The 15,467-nt window shown below is 41.6% G+C and overlaps 1 protein-coding gene across 2 annotated transcripts in view; it reads right to left on the reverse strand.

The window, feature by feature from the left end:
• WAPL (WAPL cohesin release factor) overlaps window positions 1–15,467 on the reverse strand; it is a 154,209-nt gene that overhangs the window by 77,573 nt on the left and 61,169 nt on the right. The gene's annotated exons all lie outside the window — the stretch shown is intronic.

Genomic DNA, 15,467 nt, shown 5'->3' on the forward strand with positions numbered 1-15,467 from the left:
CCCTCAGGATCACTAAATGTATTCATTTTGACAGCTCAGGCTGAGAATCATGTTACAATTCAGAGTTAGAGTTGAAGGAAAGATTTTTGCTTATTTTTGAAAACAGGATTTTGACGCCATCTGATTGTAAACTTATTGGAACGGCATTTTTATCACTAAGGATATTGTCAAATCGTATCTTACTATTGACAGTAGTACAGTAGAATAGTCCAGTGGATTTTTGGCTTGGAGTACACTGACGTGTTTCCAAATATTTCTTTAACCATTTCATCAACTACAGTCGAGAAACTAAACTTAATACATCTTCACTTGCTCTCAACTGAATGTGTTTTTGCATGGAGTCCAATAATTAAAATTGCATCACCATTATCACAACCAGCTGAGATTGTGTTTTTGCTTCTAAGAAATCCTTCCTATTTGTAGTGCTGAACTGGTTTGTCACAGCTGTATTAGTCTTGTAGGTCATGCAGGTATTTCTCAACATTTCTGCCACTGCTTGTAAAAGAATAAACACCAACAAATTCACTAAGAGATAGTGGGGAGTCATTTTTCTGGCTTCTGTTAAGTAGTTTGTGCATTCTTTTTCTGTTAGGTGATAGAAAACTGACCTTTCTCACCCTGTTAAGGAGATTTCATGATGAGTCCTATAAAACTCCTGGAACACTATTTCAATAGCAAGACAATAGGAAGATTAGCCTACCTCTCCTGTCTCCAGAATCACAATTCAAAGAAGCTATTTCCAGTAGCCTTTCAGCAAGGACTGGAATGGACTTTTTATAGTGGAAATACAGCTGTCACATTTCTACATACCCTTCTGATCAGGTAATGCAACCAAGCTAACTGATTTCTATTTCAGATATTTGAGATATTTTGTTTAGGAAAGGAGAATCCTCTGTGCATCTTTCAGGTTATTCCCTACAACTCCAACGCTTGATGCAAGACTTTATACATTTCTTACAGGTCTGCTTCAGAGAACAGATGCATTATGCATGATGTACATCCAGAGACACGGCAGCTACCAGCTGGAGTATGCAGGACCAACACAATAAGCAGAAGCAGTACTTTTAGTATCTCCAGCTACAATGTAGGCCCCCCTATGAGAGCTAACTCAGTGTATTGGCATGTATATTTAAGAAACTTTGTGGCTGAGGGTTTTTTTCTGAGGGTGAAGGGGAAATAGCATATGCATACGTTTTTAACCAGTCTTGTCATCCAATTGGCAATAAACATCACATTGATAAGGGTCAATTCCATCCATAAGTCAATTGAAAATTTTGTCCTTACTGCCTCTGGCAGGCTCAGAGTTGCCTCATTTTCACCTTTTCTAACATTAAGGCACTCTTATCACTGAACTAAACCAAATATGCCAAATAAACACACTACAAGTCATTCAAGGAACTGAAGCTTCCAGTCCAAAAGCCTATTTTGGTAAAGTGTCCCAGTGTCTGGTACTCAAAAGATCTGTGCACTCTCCCAGGAGACCAAAAATAATATGTGGAGGGGTGAAGATACATGGCAATGAGCAGCCACTACCCAGCAGCACAGATCAACACAGCTCCCAAAGACACCAGCATGGGCATCCCACATCAAGGAATACACAGAGATTTTGAGTACCACAATTTAAGTTCAAAAATTACTCCTGACTTAAAGAAAACAAATCAGGCGAGTTTGCAGAGGCAGGAATATTTTTCTAAGTTACTGGAAAGGGCAGAGGCAGGTGTGAGGCAGTTCAGTTCCAGGGTAGAAAAATGGCACATTAAATGATGATCCCAGTACTCAAAAAAAAAATCTAAACTAGACTCTAAGAAGAATGACTTCTAAAGGAAATATGGATACCTTTATATGTCAGGCTATTAGTATTTTAAGTGATAATTTAATATTGATTTTACAAACATGTCAGTAGTGTGTATATATAATTAGAATGAAAAGGTATTGGAGAAATAGCAATATGTTGCAGCTTGAATCCAGTGAAGTAAATGTTAAATCTTTGTTCTAAAACTTGCATACATGGATGCATCAGACTCCAGAGCAGAACTATGCATGAGGTCATGGAAATTGGATGCTCAAATGTTATTCCCTGGCACTCTATTCAGGCCCAGGGTTAACTGTAACTTTGCTGAAGTGCACAGTGTCAGACAAACTCATGGGAAGTTGTCATGGTGACAAATGCACACAGAAAGAGAGGGATATAGGAAGAACAAGCCCATAAAAATTAAAGAGACTTTGTATTCACACCTTGAATAAACAGATTCACACAACAGAATATAATTATTATACCAGGATTTAAGCTTCTTGTAAAATAGATGTTAATCTCCCCACACGTGGAGCAAAATATTTAAGTTGAGGATAACCATTCATACCTTTGTGAACAATAAGTGGGAAGCTTCTCCTGGCAAGTGAGGAAAGCCTAAGTCACCTGTTTCTAAGTTTCCATTTAAACCCAATAGTTTAAATTTATTATTATTAAAAAAAGAAAAAAAAAAAAGACAAGTCAAAAGCTATCTTTTCTGTGAACAGATACTGTGCTGTCTTTTTGAAGCTGCAGGCTTAGAGGCAGATTTGTCATGCAGCTGCAGAATGAAGTCAACAAGCCTACTCTGTTTCCAGGGCTGCTATTCAGCCCCTTTCGGGCAGCAGTGAAAGAAAATCACATCGATTTCATGCTGTTTTTGTAGCTCTACAAAGATATGAGCAGCATCAGATACAGACAAATCATGCCTAGATTGCAGGGGAGGAAGATAAAGCTTGTTGGGTAAACAAAGTATTGAAGACCAATTCAGTGGTTATATATCACTTAGTTTCACACACCTTTGACTTTGGGTACATAGGGTGTCATGGCACTTTTTTCTATAACAACCTCTACCCTGGCTGAGTTACAGACAGAGCTCCAAGTGCAATTAATTGCAGCATGAGTAGGGCTCTCTACATCCCTCTCCTGGAGCACAGATTTTACAGACATCCTCTGTCCCCATCACCAGCACTTTCACCTAAGGCCAACACAGGTCTCAGCACTGTGTTCTGCATCTGACATCACTCCTAATTAAAACAGCTAAACTGTGGATTTACTGTAATATCAAGAGAAATTCCAACTGCAGATACAGGGGAAAAAAAATTCTCAGGAAAGCCAAGGAACAAGTTACCCAGAGAGACTGTGCAGTTTCCATTTCTGAAGGTTTTCAAGACCCAACTGGATAAAGCCCTGAGCAACCTGACCTTACACCTGACAATGGTTTTGAGCAGGGAGGTTCGATGAGTGACTTCCTGAGGTCCCTTCTCACCAGGATTACCGTGATAAACTACATATACAGGTAAGTGCCAAGGGACCCATACACTTTTTGAAGATGGTATCATATATATACACTAATAGCTACCCTATATATTATTAATATTATTAATGTTTTATATTTTTATTTTTTTATATTTATATATAAATATTTATATTTTATATTATTTTTATATTTTATATTTATATTTTATTATTAATATATTAAGATATTAACATATTAACTTTCATCTGTCTATATTGTTAGCACCTAAATTAGAGCCTCCAGGATACCGCATTTTCTGTAAAACCAACACTATAGGTTAGGGCAATACAGCACATGAATAGAAATAACAGGTCTCAGCACACCGCTGGTTATCAGATGAATAGAAAAAGTATGTTAGGGATATGTTTTGCAGCACTCCCAGGGAGAGGAAATAAAGAACTGGTAACAATTTGGAGGTACATGGATTGCCTTTGTGCTGTTAATAGCAAGCCCTAGTCTTTGTTTTTAATGGTCTTGGAAACTACGCTTGGTAAAAAGCAGCTCATTTAACAGATATCAGGATGATCATAATCATGGCTAACCACGCTGAGATATGAATATACGGTATTTGATAAAGGCAGAAGTACAACACGGCTAGAAAAGCAGGCTGGTGCGATGGAGCTTGTCACAATCCATTGACTGTGCTCTGCCATATTCTTGTTTTAAAGGATACTCAGCCAAGTACAATCATGCTGTATCAAACTTATGTCCTGTTTATTTGTACTGATTGCTCATCTTCCACGCTCAATTCCAAAATCTTTTGTTTTGAAACAACGCAAGTTAGCATTGAGCTTGCCTGCTAGTAGTTTTGATTGAGCTGTAGTACCTTCAATTTGATAATTTGGACATAAAAGAACAAGACTTGGAAATTCAACCGAATGAACTGCCTATTGGTGAGCCAGTTCAAGAATTAATCTCTTATTGCCTTCAGGCCATACTTGCTGTGTTTCCTTGATTCCAAATGAAGTTTACAAACACAGCAAAGCTTTTTTCTCCTCTCCAAAGTACCAGCTCCACTGATTAAGCTGAGGGCTGTACCTGTACTTGAGGCAGGATGTCTCTGGTCTGAGTCAGCATACTGAAGCTGGCTCTTCAGGGACAGGACTGCAAGAGCCAGACCTGCCATGGGTGTCCCCCCTGTTGGGACCAAGTGTGGGCAGAACGGAGCAAACTGGTACAACTCCAATTATTCTCTCATATTCTTCCTGCAGGAGACAACTGAGAAGGATCTGTCTCAAGCACAGATCTCCTTCCTCTCAGCTCACGTTGCATTGTCTTCAGACACATTACAATCCAAATACAACCTTCTGCTTGTTGCTAACGTATGAGTCAGGAGACCCCAGCATGTCCCTTCCTAGAGAACAGGAAGCAAACTATCAGACAAAGGACAAGGTAAACAGCCAGTCTCTCAGGAAACAATTCTACTCCATGAGGTGTTAGAGAATGCTGCTTTGTACCTCAGATCACAGCTACCTGCTTTTATGAATACAGCCTTATATGCTGACAGCTAATAAGGAACCACTAGTCTACAAAAGTATGTTATGCTTTAAATCTGCTCAATCTGAGGCAGTTCATTCAGATGAATTTTGGAGTCCTGTTATTGCATGGTCAGATTAAGATTTTAAGGCCAGAAAGTTTTATTAACGCATTACCTTAACAATGGCTGTACCACATCAGACTGTAGACCCATTTAACCTGAATTCCTACCTCCTGTCTGGGAAACAGCTCAGGAACAGAGTAGTTTACAACTGCTATGGCAGTGCTCCAGCAGGTTTCACCACCCCACTCTGGCTGCCTGTGCTCATGGCCAGCTCAGACATGATGCAGACAAACACATTGTGTGCAAGAGCTGTGAGAAGCCTCACCAGGGTTTTCTCTGCCTTGCTTCATGCTGCATTTAAGTTGAGGCCCTCATACTTGGTCTGGCTCAACAGGTTTGAAGTGCAACCTCTAATCCATAGCTATGCTGGCTCTTCTTGCCACACAGGTCTCATGGAATTGCGACCCTCGTTGGCAAGGCCACTGTCCTGCCTACCTTCCCGTCAGCCTTCCCTTGTGGAGCAGCCCATTCTTGAGGTTACCTGATGGCAATTTCTTCAGAGACAATTCTTTGGAGACAAACGAGAAGTTGGATTCTACATTATGTTAGAATCTTACACCAATTTGGTAAGAACGAAGGTGCACTGCAAGAGTTCTTGATGAATATAAGTCCTCCTTCGCCCTCTACGCTCTTCTCAAAGCTCCACTAATAAAGCTTAGAAATACAAGCTCCCACATATTCTAGGTACAAAAAAAAAAAAGATATTGGACAACTGACTCAAAAAATAGTCAAAAACTTAAAAATAAAAGCTTCTTTGCTTTACAAGTCTATTTGTTAGAAAGCCTGACGCATGCTTCTAGCACCTTATAGTATAAGACAGAGGCGGTAATCAGTAGGAATAAGAATTAGCAGTGAAGGCAATGATATTCATGCAGTGCAATTTACCACAAAGCATCTGTCTGTACATTAATTAGTAGTTTCCTTAATTAACTGTAATAGGAAATACCAAGATTCTCGGCTAACCCTGTCAGTTAATATTAACTACAGACTTAGAAAATCATATAAAAATAGAAAGGAAATTGAATCCTGCAGAGGCAGCAGTAGCACTTTATAAGGAATGCAAATTTAGCTTGACTGGGAACTGCTGTATTGGCACCATTGATCCCACTCCACTATAGAGTTTGCCAACACACCCCACCAAACACCAGAATTCAATATATGTTGTTCAGTTAACTCACAGCTCTCACACAGAACAAAAGGACTATCATAGACAGAAGAGTTGATAACTCACATTCACAAATACAGATTCTGCTACCAAACAGCCAGTATCTTCTCTAGTAATAACCATCAGGCAGAATTAATCTGTTTTCTTTCCAGGAGAATGTCCTCTCCTGCGCAAGCAAAGACACAGATAGGTCTTCTAGATGAGGCTGGGACTCAGGCAGCCTGTGTTTCTGAGTAGCCTTGCACAACTCTTACTTCACATACATTTCTGAAGTACACAATGAAAATACTGCTCTTGCCTTGCTAACATTTTTTTTTGTCTTCCATCGGTATGGCTTTGGACAGAGGAAATTCCTCTTTTTGAGGCTCTGAATGCAAAGCTGCCATCTTTTACAGATACTCATTAAAAAGAAGTCATTCAGTGGTAAAAAACACTGCTCTGGAGAGAAGGGAATGTTCCCCAGCAGGCTACTTTTCTGAGAACAGTATCTGGCCTGGCAGGCCTCCCTTGTAAAGTATGGTAGAACCTGACTGATACTACAGGAGTGGTCACATCTGAGTTGCAGTTTGGTCCATTGTAATTCATAACAAACATTTTAACAACATTTTTTAAGATAAGACAAGAAAAGACTAAAACAACTACATGTTGTAATCCATGGATTGTCCTGTCACTATTTTACCACTGCAATTTGACAGCAGGGGCTGTCTCAAGCACTAAGTAAAGTTTTCACTCAAATAATTTCCCTGTAATCACTTTCAGAAGCGGTAAAAGAACAACCAAAGCCAGCCTGTGACTCTTGCATAACTAGAAGCAAAGCTACAAGAAGTTTGATACCTAATCTCTTTTGCTTAGGTAAGCCTGTCTCACCCCTTATGCTCAGCCTCCATCAGCTTTCTATCCTTGGCTTTCAATTCTCTATACTGCCTCACTGCATGCTTGCTCATATTGGCACCTAGAACAGGCACCTCAGGATAGGGAAAGAAGAACCATACCTTCAGGAGGCAGTTTAAACATGGGTTACACAAGTGACAAACTCCAAGAATGACCTAAAGGACAGTTGAAGAAGACAAGCATAGGGATTTCCATGAGCTGTAAAGCACTGGTAACAAGAGCATTGAGATTTTCTATTGAATATAAATACAGTCATTCCAGATGTCTGAAAATCATACAAACTAGTTCTATTGCTACTAAACTTCATTTTGTCAGGAGACAGCAAGAACTAGCTTTTCTTTAATAAACAAGGAGCTAAATACAGTAACAAGGTTAGCAGCATTTAGCCCTCCGTTACCTGAGCAAGGTTGACTCAAGGATAGTAGCCAAATTTGATTAAACATCTGGATTATACAGCAAATTTTGGTGATGATGGAGGTCCAAGGTCAAGCCAGGCAATCAAACTTCAGGCAAAAACTAATCTAGCAGAAATAATCACAGTCAAACAAAACTTGGTGGGCACTCAGTAGATGCATGACAACAAGGATAAGCCCAAAACCAAGATAGAAAGCCAGCCTGTAAATTAGGTCTGGAACCAACAACCAAGAAGGCAACAGCTGAGTTACAGAATAGCAGTTCTACAACCAAATTCAAACAGATATTGAACTGAGCTTCAGTAGAACTCCTTGGTCCACGGTCAGAGAGTAAGTATGTGTGTGGGTGTAGGTCCCACCTGAGGTTGGTTACTGCTATTAAGGCCTAGTCACTCCTGGCCCTGGTACATATAATTGATTTATCTTAAACAAAAGGTAAAAAAGCAACGTAGTTCTTCAGAGAATCCACAGCTTCTCAAGCACTGTATACCGAGGATATTTTGGAAGAATTGTACTGCTTCAAACAGATATCACAGGACTACATAGGCCCCATTGCTTCCACACTTTAATTTTCAAGCAGTTACTGGCACAGCTGGCTCTGCACATGACTCGCGCCTGCTCAGCATGTGATCACGTTTCTGTCAGCCTTGTGACAGCTCAGAACATTTTGTCCTGCCTGTGCTCATTTGCAGCCATACAGCTACTGTTTGGAAAATGGCAAGAGCGCCACAGTATGATCCTTCCATCAGTATGGCCAGTTCTCCTTCGCTCCAACTGCTATTTTAAAGAATGTCCAGCAATGCCTTGCAGAACAGGCTGTGGGTGTATCTTCCCCACATCTGGGATCTTTATAATGACTCCAAAGGGAAAATAAAGAGCTCAGTCTGTTTTATTATAGATCATTTTAAATGTACCTATGACGTGTGCTATTGTACTGTGCAGAGGAGAAAGGTAGTAGTAGTCAAAGAAGTTTCAGAACAAAGTTAGCTCTGTACTCTGGTTAGAATGGTTAATGTTACTGAAAAGCAGTGCTCAGCAGGAGTTATTGGCCTGGAAGAAGTACTGTACTGGTGTTTCCATTCCGCTTCCACAATCCAAACCAGCATCTGTGCATGGTGCACTGTATGGTGTTGACATGCCTTCTGTTTTCCTGATTCAGAATATTCTTGCTCTGTTGATAAAAGGAGTGGAAACATGGAACAGCCTCATGGCTGTTTCACCTGGTGGTTTGTTAAAGTCCAATTTAGAATAAAAGAGGAGTTGAAAATAACTTAAATATCATTCACATCATGAGCTTGAAGAGAGTTTGTGGTGATTTTAAATGTCACACGAGGAATGTTTGGGAACGTATTTCAAGTTTGCTCAACCAGAGTGCAACTTTGAAAGAGAGGCTTCTTCTTTTGTTTAAACTTTATCACGTCTGACAAGAAATAGCAATAGAATAGCTGCACAGATAGCAGTAAATAAGCCACTCTCATGGGAGCAAAAAACACCTTCAATATGTTGGTGCCTTGAGTGAACTAACAGGCCTTAACTGCCCTCGCCAGCTTCAGCTGGTACTTCCACCCACGCCTTCTGCCCACAGGCCCAGAAGTTCTATTTAAGCTCAGCCTTAAAAGCTTACCCTTTGTTTGAGTTGGTGTGTGAGTTTTAGTACTGCCATACTTTGTTAAGCTAGAGTTAAGCTTTTTTTTTTAGGGTGATTTCAGGTGTATTTTTTTAAGTTATATCTGACCTTGAATATCCCTTAGATCTAATTCTGATGTGGTTCCTTAACTTGATTTTAGATCACGTAATACTCTATTGCTCTTAAGAGTACATATGAAGATTAACACTGCTAGTTGCTTTCCCTGGGCTGATTTTTCTCCTGCTTGTTTTTCTGAGGTGCAGGGGACTGGCTGGGCCTTGGCTGATGGAAGTTCTGGTTCTCCTGACTGCTACCATGTCTGGTTTGTAGCTCTTTGGGGAGCTGCTGCTCCTCTATGTTTCCTGGCACAAAACTTTCTGCATTGGTTTCACTTGTTGAAAGCAGTATCTTGAGTTAAGTACTCCTATTCTCTTATATTCTTAAATGAATGCTAGTAATTCAATATGGGCTACAGGAACAGAATTAATTGAATAATATTTCCATAGGTGAATCACGCTTAAAACCCTTCTATTGTAAGAAAGTAAGAGTTTCATACTGTTGCATTGCATATTGTTTCTGCTATTTTTCAAAGAGTCTTTACGCACTAATTCAGATTGTTACGCTCAGTTTTACTGTAAATGATAATTATAGGTTAATTTAAGCCTTATATACAATTATCCTACTTCATTAGGAAAGTATTTCCCTCTGCCTGTAACTGTGATGCTCTTATTCACATTTTTTTTATCACGGTATTGTTTAACTTGCACTTGCTTCTTGCATGAAACTCAAATTGGTGTTAATGCTTTTCCTACATACTTTGAGTTATTACTGAACTAATACTTCATACATGTAAGAGTTTCCACTATTAAGTGATAAGCCCATAAACAATTCTATCCAATCTGTTACTTGTAACATGATAATATCCCTGGTATCATTGTGATTCATAGGCACTTAAAAAGCTGAAAGACAAGGACTCTGCTTGAGCTCACTTCTGGTTGTACTGGGTCTGTCTGGAATGTTACCTTTCCCGGCAGCAGCCCATACAGTACTGTGCTCTGCACTTGTAGCTGAACAGCAGTGTTATCACACCAGTGTTGTGTCTACTGCTGAGCAGTGCTAGCACAGCATCGGGCCTCTCTCCAATCCTCCTAGGGGGTGGGCAAAAAGTGAGAAGAGAAACATCACCAGGGCAGCTGACCTAAACCAACCAAAGGGATATTCCATACCATATTCCATACCAGGCTAGTGTCCTGGTCGGGGTCTGCTATAGACCGCCGAACCAGGATGAGGAGACGGATGAGGAATTCTACAGGCAGCTGACAGAGGTTGCAAAATCATCAGCTCTTGTACTCGTGGAGGACTTCAACTTCCCTGACATATCCTGGAAGCACAACACAGCCCTGAGAAAGCAGTCTAGGAGGTTTCTGGAGAGCGTGGAAGATAGCTTCCTGACGCAGCTGGTTAGTGAGCCTACCAGGGGTGGTGCCCCGCTAGACCTTCTCTTCACAAACAGAGAAGGACTGGTGGAGGACGTGATCGTTGGGAGCTGTCTTGGGCAGAGTGACCACGCAATGGTGGAGTTCACTATTCTTGGCGAGGCCAGGAAGGGGACCAGTAAAACCGCTATATTGGACTTCTGGAGGGCTGACTTTGAGCTGCTCAGGACACTGGTTGGTAGAGTCCCTTGGGAGGTGGTTCTGAAGGGCAGAGGGGTCCAGGAAGGCTGGGCGCTCTTCAAGAGGGAAGTCTTAATGGCGCAGGAACGGTCTGTCCCCACGTGCCCAAAGATGAGCTGGCGGGGAAGAAGACCGGCCTGGCTCAACAGAGAATTGTGGCTTGATCTTAGGAGGAAAAAGAGGGTTTATAAGCTTTGGAAAAGTGGGCAGGCCACTAAGGAGGACTTTAAAGAAGTAGCGAGGCTGTGCAGGGACAAAATTAGGAAGGCCAAAGCTCATCTGGAGCTCAATCTGGCTACTGCCGTTAAAGATAACAAAAAACGTTTCTATAAATACATCAACACAAAAAGGAGGACTAAGGAGAATCTCCATCCTTTACTGGATGCGGGGGGAAACTTAGTTACAAGAGATGAGGAAAAGGCGGAGGTGCTCAATGCCTTCTTTGCCTCAGTCTTTAGCGGCAATACCGGATGTTCTCTGGATACCCAGTACCCTGAGCTGGCGGAAGGGGATGGGGAGCAGGATGTGGCCCTCATTATCCATGAAGAACTGGTTGGTGACCTGCTACGGCACTTAGATGTGCACAAGTCGATGGGGCCAGATGGGATCCACCCAAGGGTACTGAGGGAACTGGCAGAGGAGCTGGCCAAGCCACTGTCCATCATTTATCAGCAGTCCTGGCTATCAGGGGAGGTCCCAATCGACTGGCGGCTAGCAAACGTGACGCCCATCTACAAGAAGGGCCGGAGGGCAGACCCGGGAAACTACAGGCCTGTCAGTTTGACCTCAGTGCCAGGAAAGCTCATGGAGCAGATCCTCCTGAGAGCCATCATGCAGCACTTGCAGGGGAAGCAGGCGATCAGGCCCAGTCAGCATGGCTTTATGAAAGGCAGGTCATGCCTGACGAACCTGATCTCCTTCTATGACAGAGTGACGCGCTGGGTGGATGAGGGAAAGGCTGTGGATGTGGTCTACCTTGACTTCAGCAAGGCTTTTGACACCGTCTCCCACAGCATTCTCCTCAAGAAACTGGCTGCTCTTGGCTTGGACTGGCGCACGCTTCGTTGGGTTAGAAACTGGCTGGATAGCCGGGCCCAAAGAGTCGTGGTGAATGGAGCCAAGTCCAGTTGGAGGCCAGTCACTAGTGGCGTCCCCCAGGGCTCGGTGCTGGGGCCGGTCCTCTTTAATATCTTCATCGATGATCTGGACGAGGGCATCGAGTGCACCCTCAGTAAGTTCGCAGATGACACCAAGTTAGGTGCGTGTGTCGATCTGCTTGAGGGTAGGAAAGCTCTGCAGGAGGATCTGGATAGGCTGCACCGATGGGCTGAGGTCAACTGCATGAAGTTCAACAAGGCCAAGTGCCGGGTCCTGCACCTGGGGCGCAATAACCCCAAGCAGAGCTACAGGCTGGGAGAGGAATGGTTGGAGAGCTGCCAGGCAGAGAAGGACCTGGGAGTGATGGTGGATAGTTGGCTGAATATGAGCCAGCAGTGTGCTCAGGTGGCCAAGAAGGCCAACGGCATCCTGACTTGTATCAGGAACAGCGTGACCAGCAGGGCTAGGGAGGTGATCGTCCCCCTGTACTCAGCTCTGGTGAGGCCGCACCTCGAGTACTGTGTTCAGTTTTGGGCCCCTCGCTACAAGAAGGACATCGAGGTGCTTGAGCGGGTGCAGAGAAGGGCGACAAAGCTGGTGAGGGGCCTGGAGAACAAGTCCTACGAGGAGCGGCTGAGGGAGCTGGGCTTGTTCAGCCTGGAGAAGAGGAGGCTCAGGGGCGACCTTATCGCTCTGTATAGGTACCTCAAGGGAGGCTGTAGCGAGGTGGGGGTTGGCCTGTTCTCCCACGTGCCTGGTGACAGGATGAGGGGGAATGGGCTTAAGTTGAGCCAGGGGAGTTTTAGGTTAGATGTTAGGAAGAACTTCTTCACTGAAAGGGTTGTGAGGCATTGGAACAGGCTGCCCAGGGAAGTGGTGGAGTCACCATCCCTGGAAGTCTTCAAAAGACGCTTAGATGTAGAGCTTAGGGATATGGTTTAGTGGAGGGCTGTTAGCGTTAGGTTGGAGGTTGGACTCGATGACCTTGAGGTCTCTTCCAACCTAGAAAATTCTGTGATTCTGTGATATGATGTCACACTCAGCAATAAAAGGTGGAAACAGGAAGAAGAGGGGAGGGGTGGGCTCTTGTGAAAACATCGGTCCTCCTCCCGAGCACCGGCTATGTGTTGATGCCCTGCTTCAAGGACATGGTCAATCATCACTCATTTGTGGGAAGTAGAGAGTAATTTCTGTCCTCTGCACTTCCACATAGCCTTCATTTGTTTTATTTGTTTTCCTTTTTTTCCCCTTTTCCCACTTCCCTTTTTATTTCCCTTTAGTTAAATTATTTAGTTCATAATAATCTTTCTTTAATTATTATTATTATTTCCCTTTAATTAAATTATCCTTATTGCAACCTATGAGTTGTTCTTTGCTTTACTTCTTCCCCTCCTCATCTAAGGAGGGGGAGTGAGAGAGCAGCTGTGGTGTTTAGCTGCCCAGCATGGTAAAACTACCACACTGGTCAAGAGTTTCAAGGCTTGCTCCTCTTAGATCAGAAGGAGGTAATAGAGTTAAGTATGTACAGGTCCTCTCAACTCACAATTTTAGGTGATGGATGTTGAGTGAGTATCACCAGTGTGTGTTAGGCTGTGTTGATTTATTATACCTAAACATTGCTTCTAGAAAATGCAACTGAGAGCTACTACTACTGTTTGAACTCAAGTCAGAGTCCTTGCAATAGAGCTCTGCTTAGGAAAGGCTACTTATGTTCAAGCTTAACTTTGCATGGATTGGTCTCTCTTGTTGTAACTCTAGTTTTGTGACAGAGCCATAGGATTCCTGAGAAACAGCCTAACTGGTGTTTTCTTTGCTAATCACAACTTACAGTCTGAATTGGACAGTGCTGTAGTACGTTATGAAAAGGGATAGAAACAAATGTTGATGCTTACTGTGGATTACTGTAATGGTTTCCTTCCTTTGTTGAACCAAGTTGGCCGTAAAGATATCAAAAAACCTTAGTGCAACTTCCAACTGAGGACCTTTCTTAAGTGGTGAATGATCATGAGGTGGTGTTCCTCACTGGTGATTTGTTCTGTTTTTTGTTTTTGTTTTTTTTTTCCCTTGTCTTTCTAACAATTAAGAAATGCTTTTGCTGCTGTTTTTCCCTCTTGATATAATCAAATTGGTAAGTGGGCTAGCAAAAAAATCTGATCATATGGTACTGTTTCATAGCAGCTGAATAATTTCCAACCTTACTACAGCAGGTGGCTTTAAGTAACAAGCAGTATGTGCCTCACTTAAATTTCCTTGAGATCTTAGTGATTAATCATAATCTAATAGATAATATAATCTAATAATGTTAATGAATGGTATGTTATGGAGGAACTTGCTTTTCAAGCACTGAGAATTACTTGAACCAAATGATGTGTTTTTTTTTTTTTTTTTTTTTTTTTTTTTTTTTTTTTTTTTTTTTTTGCCAAATGATGGTGGGGGGAATTAAGAGAGATACTACTGAGATTGAAACAAGTGTTGTTTTCAAAGTAGAACCAAGGGAGAAAGAAGTATGAGAAACCTGGTCCTCCATGGGCTCTCTGATGAGAGGATAGGCTCAGTGGTAGAACACTATTTTCCTATAGATTCAGAAAGTTGTTGTATGTTTTTATTGCAGATGAGAACAAAGAAAGGAAAGAGGTGAGTACAGAATATGTATTACAAAAGAACTGTGAATGGGCAAGAGGTCTTTCTAAGGACTTGAACTCTTTGCTACAACACTTATTGCTGTACTGTTTCAGAAAGCCTTCAGTTGATAGTTGAGGCTATCATTTCACTAAAGAAAGGTATTTCCTATAAAGTAACAAATATATACTGGATATCTTGCTGCAGAAAAGATGAAGTCAAGGCACTGTAGTATTGTCATGTGATAAAGTAGGTAGTAAGTACGGGGATTGTTCCCTTTCAAATGCTTTCAATGTAAAAGTGTCAAATGAAACCATATTCAGAGAAATTAGCTTGCCCTTCTTACATGTAAAACAAGCTACCCCCTGTTCATGTCAGATAGTTCTGACTTGAAAACAGGTAATTGCATATAAAACAGATATCAAACTAACAACTGCCTCTGGCTGAGCCCTGTGTCTTATATCAGAGACAAGTTAATCTTGCTGTGATTGCATCTGCTTGAACAATGTAATCAAATGAAGGAACAACACACAACCCAGTTACATTGTTTAGTTTTCAATAGATTGTATTAGACTATAAAAAAAAAAAAAGTTTACTAAGTACCTCCAAAACTTCCTTTAGTTTAATGCTATTTGTTAAAAGAATTCCATTTTCTTTTTTGAGCTTCTAAAAACAGAACGATATTGTTTTAAAACTGAAGTGGGAATAAAATGTCAAAATGTATTTAGTAAGGGTCTTATATCTAGTTACATTTTTCTAGCACTGGGCATGAACCTTCTTAAAAATTGTTAATTTCAGAGTAAATGCAGGCTGTTCCAAATGACTGTAATTCAACTGGTGCACTGCATGCAGCAACATGTAGTAATGTGTGTTTGTGAGGGAAATCCATGCTTCCTTGTTCTCGTTTTGTCATTAATATCTCTACAATGTATTCTTTGTTAATTAGCTAATAAGTTCTTAAATTTGTGCTAAATGTTGCAGTGATAGCGTCTCAAAGGTCTTGTTACAAAGTTAGCGTGCTTCTTAGTTTTCTGAGCACACAAAGAGTTCCTGAATGCACAATCAGTGGG

The sequence above is a fragment of the Aythya fuligula genome, chromosome 7 (genome assembly GCF_009819795.1).
Source record: "Aythya fuligula isolate bAytFul2 chromosome 7, bAytFul2.pri, whole genome shotgun sequence".
Classification (NCBI taxonomy): domain Eukaryota; kingdom Metazoa; phylum Chordata; class Aves; order Anseriformes; family Anatidae; genus Aythya; species Aythya fuligula.